We start from the raw sequence: 16,235 nt of genomic DNA, 5'->3' as shown, positions 1-16,235 counted from the left end.
GCCTTATATGCCTAATTTATGTGCTTGTAGGCTTGCATGCTAGTACTGATCAGTCAGTGATAGGATAGCTTGTTTAGGTTATGCCTGATTGTATGAGCCTTTTAATTGCATGTACAGATTCCTGATTAGAGGATAAAATGATTTGATTGGAATATGATGGTTAGATTTTCCATTGTCTAAATGTTGTTTGCTTTGTGCTTTGTGGGACTCTTAGTAATGTGAGTTAGCTATTAAGTGAATATGCTAAGTCACATGTGGCACAGGCTGGATAATCTCAGAGTGATAGATTTGACCCTATTGCGCAGCTCTCGTTTGAGTCTAACCGTTATAGGGATGAGTCTGTTACTTGAAGGATTATCTGATCTCTATTGCATGTGACTATATTCATAAGGTAGCTAGTTGACATTACTGGGAAACTTTCAGCAGCTGAGGACTGGGTGAGTTCGGGAACCTAGGAAAGCCTAGGATATATTTCAGTGAGTTAGTAGTGAGGCTCAGTTAGACTTGGGTGTACCAGTTGAGGAAGTGACTTGGAGGACCCGGGAGGATTGCTGAGGAAAGTATGGATAGGTGTGGAAGGTAGTATTGGGCCCGTACTACTGAAAGCACAAGATCCATGCTGGAATCAGTGAGAGTCTTCGAGAATCTAAGAAGCTTCAGGGAAAAGTTTGTGACCTAGTTTGGGGACAGAGGATGTTCCAGCATAGCCATTGGCAAGTGATTTAGTGAGCGTGGCAGGGTGTCAGACCCTCAGGGATATGATTTCCATGAAGTTGCAGATGCGTGATCAATTTGGAGCGCTTTGAGAAGAGAGGTCTGTGCTAGGTGCGTATAGTAGGGGTCTCGGGAAGAGACCGATGATTTATGATCATCGGGTGAAGGGCCAACAGGGCCAGAGTCAGTGCAGCACGTACATGAAAGTGTACAAGGGAGTTTATCGCTCCGAGGGTTTAGGCTACTACCAGGTAGCGGGGTTGGTCATGTTAGCTGAAGGTGATTAGTATTCCTCCAGATGTTGCGGGTATGTCATCTTCTATTGCTAATAGATGGATGTTGGGAATGTGTACCGCTTTGAAATTGTGATTAAGTTTGGATAAGTTAGATCTTGGGTTGGTTTTTCTGCTAGTGTTTGGGTTACCAAGGATCATATATGCCATCCTGCAAGCCGAAAGGTCTTTGATGAACCCAAAGAGGGACGCATCTTGCGGAGTGGGTTCCGCGCATACCGTTATCATTTCGGATCTTAGTCAGGGATCTATGCAGAAGTATTATTTAGAGGATACTCGATTAGGGTTGGAGTGATTGTTCTCTAGTGATGTCAGCGTCTAGAGGTTCTATCATTATTCAGGTATGGTCGGTAATTGTTTATGGATGAACTTTGGAGTTCAAGGCACTACCGTTACTAGGACAGAACTGGTGACAGGAAGAGGGTAGTGTCAGTCGCGGGTGTTAGATGCATAAGTGGTTGGTCATTGGATGTTCAAGATAATTGTGTTTTTGCATCGGTTGTGTTCGGTTAGAGTTTAGTGGTACTGCAAGATTGGGAGTGGGGACGAGGATTCGTTAGCTAGAGTGAAGATTAAGGTCTTCAATTGACAGCATGTTAGATGGATTGAGGTGTCAGACTGGATCAGATTTCAAGAGTACTCATCAAGATTTCCAAAGATGGGAGATCTCAAGGTTTAATCAGCGATTAGACGCTAGCATTGGTAGGCACAGGTTGTCATCAATAGGATATTAGAAAGCGAGAAGGATTGGAAATCCTTCAATTCTCATGTAACGTGAAGACTTACTTGAATCTAAGTGGGGGAGAGACTTTTTATAAAGTTCTCCAACTGTGAGTTCTGGTTGCGCAAGGTGTAATCTCTTGGCCACCATGTTAACCAGAAGGGTATTCTAGTTGTTTCGGCCAAGATAGAGGTCGTGATGCAGTGGGAGATTCTGAGGTCTCCATCTGAGATTTGGAATTCCCTGAGTCTAGCGGGTTATTACTGGAGATTTATATGGGACTTCTCTGAGATTGAGGTTCCTTTGACCCGACTGACCAAGAAGTCGGTGGCCTTTCTTTGAGGGCCTGAGCAGTAGGCAGCCTTAGAGACTCTTAGATAGCGGTTGTGTGAGGCACTTATTCTCACCATGCCAGAGGGTGTAGATCATTTCGTGGGTTACTGTGACGCCTTGATCATGGGCATGGGTGTGGTATTGATACAGTGGGGTCACGTGATAGCAGGTTTCAGGAACCCGGTTAAAGTTCCGATTGGGACTCAAGTTTAGTTGAGGGTTAGGTCGAGTGCGTATTCGACTCAGTGTGAGAGGTGTTGTAAGTCTACGGGTGTTGCCGTAGCATTCACCAGGTTGGCAGATAGTGTTAGGGTGTTGTAAGTCTGCGGGTGTAGCCGTAGCATTCACCAGGTTGGCAGATAGTGTTAGAGTGTTGTAAGTCTGCGGGTGTAGCTGTAGCATTCACTAGGTTGGTAGATGACATGAGGGTGTTGTTAGAACGTGGGAGGAACAGTAGTACCCACCAATTCGGGTACAACAGTGAGGATATGGAAATCCACATATTGGATTTCGGTATTACCCAGATGGATTAGATCTGGTTGAGCCAGTGATAAGAGTGTAGGAACACCACTACAGTTATGAGATAAGGGAAGTAATGGACTGCTTAAGGGCATTTGTGATGTAAGGCTACCATTGGTTAGGTAGCAATCACTTTTTGTCTTGGATTTGATGATAACAAGATTCGACGTATAGACCCGATTGGTTAGATCAGGAGGTTGTTAGAGCCACAGTGACATAATAACTAGTGGCAACTAGTTTCAAAGAAGGATCACATCAAGCAGACGTGCGAGACAACTAAGTGGGAGTCCTTTGGCTCCACAGCCGGGCAGAAACCCGATATTTCAAATGATTGGCGAACAAATTGAGACCCAGGAGGTCTCGGCAGCTTTTGGTAAGCAACTATGTAGCAGCGTATACTGCTTCAGGCAGTTTCAGTGTTTGGGCAGTATTAGTATTTGTGTTTCAGGATGCAAGTACGGACAGAATAGCTGGTTGATCTGGGAAGTGACAAGTCACTCACAGTGGGATCAGCTGAGCCTTAGCCAAGTATAAGTGATCTGCAGGGATAATTGGGTATGTGAACTTGTTTTATAGTGAGAACCTAAAGCTATCAGAAGTTGAGTAGCATGTTGAGGGATGAACGGAATGGATTCAATGATAATGACTCAATATGAGTGGTCTGTTGGGGAATCAGACCATCTCGAGATAGTAGATTCAGATGAAGTAGATGTGATCCTGTTGCGAGGAATTCGTTCACATGAGGATATTAGGGCTTTGCGAAGATTGGTCATAGCTACCCTACGAAGGCTAAGGTGTGCCCAAGATGGTGATCATGTTACTAGAAGTGCTTTGGCATATAAGAAATAGTAAGGAGTGATTTCGAGGACCAAATCTAATTTAAGTGGGGGAGAGTTGTAACACCCGTTTATTTATTAGTTAAATAAATAAATAAATAAACAAATTAATAAATGAAAATAGCCCTAAAAGCATAATAGAGCAGCAAAGAGTTAGTTTTGGGGGTTAAAATGTAATTCAGACTTAATTTGCAGAGATGTTGAAAGCTAAGGGCTGAATGGTAAGTATTGGACTAAAGTTTAGAAGATTTTATGGGGTCGGGGGCTAGAGTGTAAGTCTTGGGCTTCATTTGAAAGGAATTTCAGAGGGCTGGGTTGAATTGGTAAATTAAGGACTTTGTTTGAAAATGAATCTGGTGAGGGGGGCTAAACTTGTTAAAATATTAGAAGTGTGAAGAAAGAACACTGGTGAAGACCCGTCATTCCTCCCGTGTATGAAGAAATAACCCAAGCGAAACCCTAAACCTAATCCATAGCAGCCGCCACCTTGTGACTCCCCATCCGACATCTCTCTCTTCTCCTTCGTTGTTTCCGATCAGACGAGTCGCCATCGAAGTGTCACCGCCAACGTGACTGCGGGATTCCATAACCGTGAACCGCTGCTATCGGAGATCGAAAAATTGACCGCATTCGCAGTCGATGTGGTTGTTGCTGCTATAATGCACGCCCATCGTCGGACGCCATGACCCTCTTGCTGGGGAAACGAATTAGGGAGGAGCCCCTGCCTTTGGTCGAGGTCCGCCGCCACCATTCTTCTTTTTCTCTTTTCTGTTTAACGCCGTCGTCGATCCCTACGGTGGTTCTCTATTGTGTTTTGGGTGCCGCCGCCTAGTCAAGTTCGTGCCATCAGAAGTTGTAGGTAACAGGAGGATTGTGGAGCAAGCCATACTCGTCGGGTGTGGATTGTGAGCCACCGTTGAGGGCGGTTGCTGAATGCCAAGATCGTTGTTATGCCGCTGTTGTGACTGTCGATGCAAACCACCGCCTGCCGCCGCTTCTACTTCCTCCTACTGGCCAAAAGTTGTTGCTGCAGTCATCGATCACGGCTGGTGGCTGGCTGGGGGTTGTTTTGTGACCATACAACGGGTGTGTGAGCATGTAATTCTGATTAGTGCATGTTTATTCTAGCCGGAAATCGCAAGGAGCCACCACCACCACCGTGAGGCGGTAGCTTCCGCCAAGCACCACCGCCGGCCACCATGGTGTGGCTATGTGGGTATTAGATTAATTAGTTAGTGTGGTGTGATTTTGGATTAAAGCCTTGTAACTGTAATTGTAATTAGCAATAATAATAAAAAAATAATAGTAACCACCACCGTAAGGTGGTGTCTGCCGCCTTGTGCCGCCGCTGGCCACCACTACCCGAGGTGGTAGTGGGTGGTGTCCCGCTAGCAAACCCTAATGGGCTTAGAGATTGGTTTTGGGCTTATTGGGCCATGTTTAGGTGGAAAACCCTAATTGTTAGCATGTGGGCCTTGGACCTATTAGGACCCACTTTTGGGCCATTGGGACTGGATTGTGAATTAAGCCCAAACTATTCCATGCCATTTATCTAGTAGAGTAAAGAACTTAATGGACTAAGTCCTTAATGAGCTAATTGAGAAAATCTTAATATTTGAGAATTTATCAGGACACACACGAGAATTATTTAATAAGTGAAATATTAAATAATAGTTATTGGCAAAAATTAATCTAAGTAATACTGGACTTAATAGATTAAGTCCTTAGCAGATTAAGTCCTTAATGGATTAAGTCCTTCGTGGGTTAAGCCCTTAATGGGTTAAGTGAGAAACACTTAACCCTAGTTATCATTTTATGTGAAACCCTAATTTCACTTGGGCTTTGTGTTGGGCCATCCAAGAACAAGCAAATGGACTAGAATAATTTAATGAGCTTTAGGGTAAGGCCCATAGGAGGGTGTGGGCCCAATTTGGAAAATTGGGCCATAGATGGGCCATAGTTGGGGCCTAGATAGTTGTATGATATTGGGCCCCTAAAATGATACATGTTGGACTGGACTGATCAATTGGGCCTTAAGGGAAGTCCATGTAGAGGCTTGGGCCCAATTTGGAAAATTGGGCCATATGTTGGGCTTTGATCCCTAGTTGACTTTGGGCTGATGGATTGGGCCTTGGGCTTGTAGTAATTACCCAAAGTATGTATTTATAGTTGTGTGTTAGAACCCAATTATTAATTGGGTGTTATTTTGATCTTGATAGATCGGGAATCTGTCATCTAGCAACTGGGGTTGCGTCTGTGGGACTTCAGCAGTGTGGGATTGTGTCTACGGGACTTCAGAAGTATGAGGTGAATTACCTTCCAGTAGCGGTGGGTCTACGGCCACAATGCCGGCCCACCAATAGGAGCTGTTGTTAGATGATTGTCTTTGTGATGATTGTCTTTGTGATAATTGTCTGTGTTTGCTACTACCTATTATGTTTATGTGCTAGCATGATATGATGTTATGTGATAGTGGTAGTAGGGGGTGAAATAGTCCCCGGTTACCGGTCGATAGGGCCAAAGGGGTAGATTAGTACCCAAATATGCTAGACAGATTATGATATATATGATATGATATTATGTGGTAGTAGTAGGGAGTGAAATAGTCCCCACTTACCAGTCGACAGGACCGAAGGGATAGGCCAGCACCCAGATATGCTAGGCAGTATATGACTTATGTGTTTATTCTATGCTTTTATGTGGTAGTGTTAGGGGGTGAAATAGTCCCCGGTTACCTGTTGAAAGATACCGAAGGGGAGGCTAACACTCAGATATGTTAGGCAGTATTCGGTCGAGAGGACCGAAAGGGAGCCCATAACCCAGGTATGTTAGGCAGTATCCGGTCGAGACGACCGAAGGGGAGGCTAGCACCCAGATATGCTAGGCAGTATCCGATCGAGAGGACCGAAGGGATAGGTCGGGCACCCAGATATGCCTGACAATATATGTATGTTATATGATCGTATGGTATGTGGTATGATGGGAGAACTCACTAAGCTTTGTGCTTACGGTTTACAGTTTTGGTTTCAGGTACTCGTTTTCAATGGAAAGGAGTCGGCTTGATCGCAGCGCATCACAATATGTTTTCCGCACATGAGATCTTTGGGATTACACTCTGATATGGTTTTATGGTAATATGTTTTGATTGACACTTTGGTTTTGACATGAGATATTAATATGAATGTTTTTTTATACTGATAGTTTTATATAATAATGTATTTAAAAATGAATTTTTTGGCCTTCAATTTTGGGATGTTACAAAAGACTAAACAAGTTCTCATAATTTCAGATTATGAAAAGGGATGCCGTAATCATAATCGAATTTGAGAACGCAAATAATGAACCCATATATAGAATTTCCAACATGATTCCAACATGAAATTCATATATATTCTTGACTAAAATTGATTAAAATCTCAATCTAAGCTTTTAGAATTGAAATGAAGTATAATTTCCTCTCCCTTAATTATAGCAAAAACAACTCTTTCCCAATTGAAACCTTTTGTTTTCTATAATTAACATTGATAACTTGCAACCTTTATCATAATTATCATACTCCCACTAACATGATGATTATTAGCATAACACTTATGCTCCCACTAGCTTTGACATGTATTCAGAAATCAGTTGAACTTCTAGAAAAACAATACTTTGTTGACTTTCTTACCAAAGTTTAGATTTCTGATACTAGATTGCTTTGATAAAACTTTATCAATATCATACACCTTATCTTAGATAGCTCACAGGTATGTCTAAACAATTTTAAAAACTATGAAAAGGGATGTCGTAATCATAGTCTGGATTGTTTAGACCTTTGCCACTTCTCACAAGTCCAGGTTAGTGTGCCGGTTAACCACACATGCTCCACTAACGACTTTGAGAATGCAAATATCACAATTGCTATCTAGCTAAAATCTACTTAGTGAAAGTGTTTCCTCACCATCACTTTCATGAATCGGAGAGAAACCTTATGACACTTAGATTTAATGGTGTTTGTGTTCTTATCCATGTGAATTGTCAAAACCATAGTCACAAGACAAGGATAATGACAAATTCAAACTCATATGGACTGAACTCAATCTTAATTTCTTGCCATCTGGCAGCTCAAGGGTCTGCCATTGCTTCCAAGTTGTTGTGCAACCAATTGAGAACTCTAAGAACTCATATGCATAGTCAACTTTAATTAGAATGGGCACAAAATATGTCAACACGATAGGTTATAAACCTCAAGTCTTGTGCTAGTGAAGAACTTCTGGTTTTATTCTTGATTAGTTCTTGAGACTTTCAAGACCTTTAGGACTCCCACTATCCTCTTGACATATAAGACTTTGTTGTCAAATATTCAAGAGATAGTGTGGATTCTAATCAAGACAAACACTTCACACAACTGGCCTTAGTTGGTCTTTGTTTTATCCAAAACATCACAACTTACCAATTTCAAATGTACAAGAGTAGAAAACTTTTACTCTTACATTTGACAATTGTTTTAAACCTTCCTTAAGACATGTCACTCAAGTTACAATCTTGGAGTATGACTCTAAGACTTGTTTTGGAACGAAGTAGGACTCATCTTCTTGATTTGACCACTTCAACAATTCATAGCCCCTCTTCTTAGCTATCAGAATGTACTTAGAGGATGAATTGTGATAAGGTTTCTTAATCATTAAGATGATCATATAACATGATACTAAAGTACTCTCCCATCTTTTCAGATTTGAGAAACTTTTATCCTTCTGCCTAATTTGATTTTTCTTATTCGCTCTGCCATACATTGGATCTTTTCCAATGTTTCAGAACTTATACTTAAGCTTGTAAGTATAACCATATTTACTAAAGCTTAGTAAATAATGACGAATAGTCTTATCGATCTTTTGTGGTGGACTTAACCAATGCACAAGAATGTGTACTCGATCCCTTATCCCTTTACTTGACACACACATCCATGTGAACAAGTAGTTAGTCTTAATTTTTCCAATGCTTGAAAGTTCTCATTCATCATGCTATACAACTTGCATGATTCCAAGTTTCGGTCCAATTGAAACTAGGGTGATTAGGATCTTTCCTTATTTTGTAAATTTAGACATTACCACAAATGAAAGAATCAAATTCACTTTCCAATATTGCTATTAGTGGAATCTTATAAGCAACAATTTTCCACAAACGCCATTGTAAGGATACATAAAATAAATGAAATCAAAAATTTCCTTTTATTTTAAAACTTTGTGGAAAAACTTATCCTTACAATCCATATGAAAACTTGTTGATATCTATTCCTAGGCAATATCTCATAACTCCTAAGAAATAGCTCAAGAATCCGATCTACAAACTATGCGATAGAAATTCATCTACGCGATCAGATTCAGCATATTCTTTCTTTAAGTACCTACACATTTCTTTGATTCTTAAAACATCACCATTTGACCTAGTCACATCATGTATCAAGAATCTCATAATAGAAACTTAGCAGAGTTAGATAGTGGACTTTACTTGAAGTAGAGTCAAACTTATTGACTTTAACACCCTTAGGTAAATTGGCAGCTTCGCAACCAATTCCCCTTCCTTAGGCAATTTAACATATGTACGCTTTGGTAATGGTACATGGGACTATCACAGACTTAGCCTTTCTCTTTACCATTTGGTCAACCGAGTTGACTATGGCCGATCCCTTTCCATTGGGAAGAGAGAGCTTTACTGGATATCCAATGTCATTAATGTCAATGTCCACAAGTTTTAGGAAGTTGATCTTAGCAAATAGATAAGATCATTAAGGGTCTTGTCATAGTCTGTTTCATAGGAGTCCCAAAGGAACTCACTATGTGACTTAGAAAGTGATTGGACCACCAACTTTCTCAAGACTTTGACACCTAACTCTCGCGGCTTGTCAATATGTGACTACATCTCCAAGATGTGACCACATAGACCTTTTCTTGCCAATAGGGCTTGAGTGACCTTAAACTTTTCAAGAACTTGTGGGTTAGGGAGAATAATTAGAGGAGGTGAAAGAAGTATGATTTCCATGGGACATCATCTTCATTTAGGAAAGCTTGTTTCAAGAGATTTGGTAAGATCATAAATGTCTAAACCAGACATTTTTTTGGGAGATATTCAAGATAGTAGATTTAAAGTCCTTAATATAACACCCAATATGAAATATTAAGGCTACGACCCAACACAATTAGAGGGATGCCGTAATCCAAGCTATAAAATATTTGAAGGTAGTTGAATGACGATTCACCAATTTCCACCAAGATAAACGAAATGTATTATTAGGTTTTAATTGGATTTAAAACTCCTAGATCTTTTGAGATTCATTGAACTTTTCAATGGCATGTTTCAATCTCGAGTGTGCCCTTCAGGTTTTGTGATCGGGATGCCGAGGATCACAAAACAAGGTGTGAAGTAACCATGCAAATATACTTAGTACCCTTAATATTTACCCCTTAATCGATGTGTCGGTTAACCACACACACTCCACCGATACTATGATAAATATTAAGTTACCCTTTGCCTACCTTGTTAAGTCCAGGTTAGTGTGACGGTTAACCACACACGCTCCACTAACCAACTTAAGCAAAGTGCAAAGTTTAATTTTATGGATTAGCACCTTATTCACTTTTTCCTAAGTAACTAAGATTGGGTATTTATAAAAGGTTTAGTTACTTAGTATTTATCATTAATACTTTTAATGAAGGGAGAATTCTAGTCCTTATCCTACCTGTTTGGCTAACGACCCTCCACCGGTCAAGGAAGCGGTGGGTGAGAGTGGACACCCATTAAAATGCCATTTTATAGGCAGTAACCTTATACCCCCCCCCCCCCCTTATAGACCGGCTTCGTGAATGAGGCCTACTAACGGTAAGACTGACTTTACTCTTATATATATATATATATATATATATATATATATATATATATATATATATATATATATATATATATATATATTGTGACATCCCCAAAATCTCGGCCAGAAAAGACCGATTTTCATTTATGCTTTTAAAATAATTTCAGAGTAAATCCTTTTGATTTGAAAGAGTTGCGGAATTTGTACCCAAGAACAAAATGTGATAAAACAATATTTACCAAAGCATTTCATAAAAGAAATGTATTTTCATTATATAATCAAAACTCGGGATGTCATGTTCCGATACAGACCATAAAGCATAAACGATAACATTACAAGTCATTCAACAAATATATACATATACAGACTTGTAAACAGAAAAACCTGATGGTTCATCCATCTTATGCCCTTGCGCCACTTCCTGTAATACAAATAAAACTGAGTGGGTCAGGCTTGGGAGCCTGGTGAGCATATAGGGTTTTCAACCCACAATAAATAATTAAATTAATTTTCATCGACCAACAATAACCCAATTACCCATTCCTGTTATTCTCACTTTATGTACCTAAAATAACTAACACAAGGGACCTAGTCTAAGAATATTTCATCGGGGCGACAACACATGCTTCGGGGGTTCCTCAGCAATATAGTCAAATAAGGCAACCATGAGGGGGATGGAGTACAGCGAATGAACACCCAAGTTCATTAACACCTACAGGTGGCGAACCTGCTAGCGTTCCACAGGACTGTCTAGAAAGGTCTGTGGTCGTCATCTAAACTCCACTAGATGACTGAATCAAAACAACAACGAGGCCTCTCATCTGTTTATTACACACCAATTATCTACCCATGTTCTACCCAACATATTAGTAGATAAAAATATACATTTTTATACATAGTTTAAAAACCTGTATAGCATGCTTTAATCAATACATATTCCACGTAACAGATGAGGCACACACACATAACACGTATTTTATAGAGAATAAATCATATCTATGAGATAGAAGAAAGTGAATACACATTCACACACATAACCACAAAATTATACACATAACATGTATTTCGTATAAAATACTTCATAATTATGCGTTAGAAGAAAGTAACCACACACTCACCTGATCAGAAGATGATCGGACAGCACTACGGCTTATAGAAGTAGTATTCTTCGGTAGATCTGGAAGATCTCCACAAAAATCAAACTTCTCGCGGGCAGAGCTTCGGCTTGGGAATCTTACTTCTCGGGATCTTCAGGACCTCGGGACTTGCTTCGGGGCTCGGGAATGATACCGGGGCTTCGGGGTACTTATGGCACGCAAAACGATGCAAAACGGGAGAGAGAAGAGAGAAAAAGAGCAAATGAGCCGACTGCCCTCGCATCCTATTTATAGGAAGCTGGAGCCTTGGAGTACGTGAGGCGTACGCGTCCGAATCGTCATGGCATGCGTCATCCGAAGAACTCGAGTGCGAGGGACGTCACGCTTCGCTGTATGCTGGGCGTACAGCAGTACGCTGGGCATACTTCGGATGAGTCTGATGACTCCCCTTCGGATAATACCGGATTTTATAATTAATTTTAAATATTAATTATTTAATAAACTTCGGAAATTCATATCTTCTTCATACGCACTCTGTTTTCGACGTTCTTTATATCCACGCGTAGGTGAGACTACGCTCTATAACTTTCGTTTAGACTCCGTCGGCTAATTTTGAATTTATTTTTATTAATTATTTTTAGTAGGCCGGGACAAAAAAAACTTCGTTATAAATTCATAAATTCTTCATTTGACGTCCGTTCTCGCCTAACTTTTCATCTCTTCGATACAAACAATGAGATCTTCGATTCTCGTTTAGATTGATTCGACTAAAAACCGCACAATCTCAAAGCGAGTATTTCGGGCTGCATACCGCTAAGTCAAAACTTCAGAAAATCATAACTTCCTCATATGAAGTCAGATTTGGGCGTTCTTTATATATTCGGAAACCTCGTTTCAACTACTACAGCATTATCCAAAGATATCAAGTTTATTTTACACTTAAATTTTGACGCTCATTTTATTCTTAATTAAATCAAATCACATAATTAAGCAGTTAAGCACAAAACACATAATACTCAAATAATATACTTCTATTATTTCAAAACGGGTTACAAAGGTTAACCTAGACTATTACATCAACGAAAATGCCTAGCCTGGAAACGCGGGCGTTACATATATATATATATATATATATATATATATATATATATATATATATATATATATATATATATATATATATAGATATATATGTTATTAACTTATAATATTATAAAGTATAAGGGTTGAATTTTAACTTTTAAAATTCTAAGGGATAACTTGGAATTAAAGTATTCAGAAGTGAAAACTTTTCAAATTCCAAAACTTGAGGGCTAGTTTTGAAACTATTCAAAACTAATTAATTCCATAACTTATGTGTTTAAAGTAGTTTTAATTAAAAAAAACTCTTCAAGTTCCATAACTTGAGGACAAGTTATGGAAGACTTTAAACTAATAAAAGAATGTAACTTTTCTTTATTTTATAACTTATGGAATTAATTAAGGTTACACATTTTATTACTTAATGAAGTGACTCTTGAAACTCTATAACTTGAGGACAAGACTCTTCATTTTTGTAACCATTGCCAACTTTTATGAGTTTTATGAAACTTAAATGTGACCTTTCATGTAACTTGAGGACAAGTTACAAAAACACATTTTAGAATCATCTCTTAGATTAAAATGGATTGAAAACACATAATCAATTAACTTATCTATTAATCTACGCAACTCATATGAACAAAGATAATTCACATCAAACTTTTTCATGTAATTAGCATAACTCTTAAACTAATACAAAACATGAATCTATTGACAATTATCTTTGAAACTGGATTAGCATGAAAATTACCACATCAAAAACAAGATTTTAAGGTCAAAAATATCTTAGGGTAATGTTTGTAGTCCAATTCCAGCCAAAACAGCAAGCAGCCAGCAGCCAGCACCCAAAACTCGTCGAGTTCCTTGAGAAACTCGTCGAGTTCATGCCCAAAATGATGAACTCGTCGAGTTTTTTGCATAAACTCGTCGAGTTTTATGGTCTGGACAGATTCAACTTTGAAAAAACACATTTGCATCAAGTATAATTGAAAACAAGCCTAGGCTCTGATACCACTGTTGGGTTTTGAGCATTCTAATACTCCTAAGTGTACATGCAACCCTAAATACCTTGGATCTATGTTTTCTCTATTATACATGCAAATATGAACTTTCCAAGTTATTCATCCTAACTAGCATAATAACATTGAATCACATGAATATATCAAGTTAGAATTACATACCTCTTTGATGTAGAAAGTCTTCATGAAGCTTGAGTGCCTAGTGCCCCAATTGTGACACCTCAAATGGTTCACACAACACCAAATACACTTGGAATATATTAGAGATAAATCCACACTTCATAAAATCGGCTAGCCCTTTTACATATACTCTAGTGCCGATTTTGTCACCAATAAGATCTTTATATAGTGTCACAATTAGTGTAAACCCTAATTGTGATGGCTTTCCATTTCCTTGCATCCATGGGTTCAAATACACCATGGAGCATCCATGGAGCATCTTATGGGTTTTAGCCCAACTTGACAATCCATGGAGCATTAGCACACTATATAAGTATGGATGATTTACACAATCAACCCATATATTTAATTAGTCTTCTTTTGATCACTTAATTAATTTTTGATCAATACTAATTAAATAATCTTATTAATATATTAGAACTTGTAATATATTAACAAACCTTAAGTGTTATTTCTCTCATTATAGTCTATCCAAATGCATGATGCCATGCAACCCAAATGGACCCTGTCGGGTCGGGTCAAGTCTTACCAATTATGGTTATGGACTTAGACATTAATCCAATACATGAGTTATCTCCAACAGTGTTTAAACCATCATCAATGTAACATCTTACAATAAGCTCTTTTTCAACTCCTCCATTGTTGGGTCAAAAATATGGTTTATACTCTACTTTTCTAGGAAAATATATTTTTATGTAATATTGTATGTGTGTGCGGCTGTACACATGTGTATGGCTGGAGGTCCATATAAATAGAGGAGTGCATGTGGGAGTGTATGGTTAAGAAAGGTAAGAAGGCTAGAGAGGAGAGAGAAAGTTAGAGAAAAGAAGTGTGTGTGTGAGAGAGAATCTATTATAAGGAGCATCAATCATATCATCATTACATTAGATTCAAGTTATTCTTCTTCTCCTTCTCTTCTATTTGATCTGACATCATCCAATTGATTGGGATTCCGCACCATCAATTGGAAATGACTGATACTCAAGCAATTTGGGGACTTACATCCATAAACCAAAAACATATCTTTAGTCCTTATTAACTACTTAATTATGTTCTTAACAGCCATCCAATGTTTTTCACCATGATTAGCTTGATACCTATAAGTTAGACTAATAACATAAGCTACATCCGGCCTTGTACATGTCATAGCATATATAATTGAACCTACTGCTGAAGCATATGGTATACGGCTCATTATTTTGATATCATTTTCAGTACTAGGGCTATCATCCTTATAAAGAATGGTTCCAGGTAGTATTAGTACAATTCCTTGTTTTAAGTTATCCATTGATAAGCATTTTAAGACTTTGCTAATGTATGTGCTTTGAATCAAACCAATGAGTCTTTGGGATCTATCTATATAGATCCTAATGTCGAGTATGTATGTAGCATCCCCTATATCATTCATTTGAAAAGACTTACTTACGTAGACCTTAGTCTCTTTCAATGTTAGGAAATCTTTCCTGATGAGTAATATGTAATCAACATATAGAATTAGAAAACAAAACATGGTTCCCACTTGCTATGATGTATATACATGGTTCACATGGACTTTCTGAGAAACCAAATGTTTTGATGTTCTCATCAAACGATGATATCGGTCCCTAGATACTTGTGTCTAACCATAAATCGACTTTTTCAGTTTGCACACCTTCATTAGGTTATCAGGTTTGAAAAAACCTTCTGGATGTTCCATATAAAAATCTTTCTCAAGATATCCATTAAGAAAAGCGGTTTTGATATCCATTTTCCATATCTCATATTCATAATATGCACTTATGGCCATGATAATCCTAATATATTTTGATCTTAACAACTGGCAAAAAGGTATCTTCATAGTCAACGCCTTGAATTTGAGTGTACCATTTCGCAATGAGTGGTGATTTGAATGTTTGTAGATTTCCGTCCATGTCGATCTTCTTCTTGAAGATCCACTTGCTTCTAATAGCCTTACTATTAGGTGGTAAGTCAACCAAGTTCCATTGATCTATCAAGAAGACTTCCTCTTTAGGAATGACAAATCCAAATCTATCAGGTTCCTGGTGAGTTCTACTAGAGCATCATACAGTTGGTGTGGTTTCCGCCATATGAACAATAATTTTAAGTTAAAAAATGTTTTGGTGATTATCATTCCCAACTAAAGGTTGTGTTTCTCGAATTTATTCAAGATCAATGGGGATCCCATTTGCTTTATGCAAGATAAGGTCAGTTTCAAGAAACACTGCTTTGCGAGCTATGAACACTCGGTTCTCTTCTTTATGTAAGAAGTAATAGCTCAAGTTTTCTTTTGGGTATCCTACAAAGATACACCTTTGAGATATAGGGTCAAGCTTGTTATAAGTATCTCTTTTAACATATGCTTCACAAGACCATATATTTAAGTAAGACATTGATGGAAAATTTCCATGCCATAACTCATTGGAAGTCTTACTAACCTTTTTAGTTGGGACCTTGTTTATAATTCGAGCTGCGATTTCAAGGGCATAACCACAAAATGAATGAGGAAGGGAATTATGAATCATCATCGATTGTACCATATCAAGTAGAGTATGATTCCTCTTTTCCGAGACACCATTATGATGAGGTGTCCTAGTGGAGT

This window comes from Lactuca sativa, chromosome 9 (genome assembly GCF_002870075.4).
Source record: "Lactuca sativa cultivar Salinas chromosome 9, Lsat_Salinas_v11, whole genome shotgun sequence".
In the NCBI taxonomy this organism is placed as follows: Eukaryota; Viridiplantae; Streptophyta; class Magnoliopsida; order Asterales; family Asteraceae; genus Lactuca; species Lactuca sativa.
Note: the sequence above shows the minus strand (reverse complement) of the source record.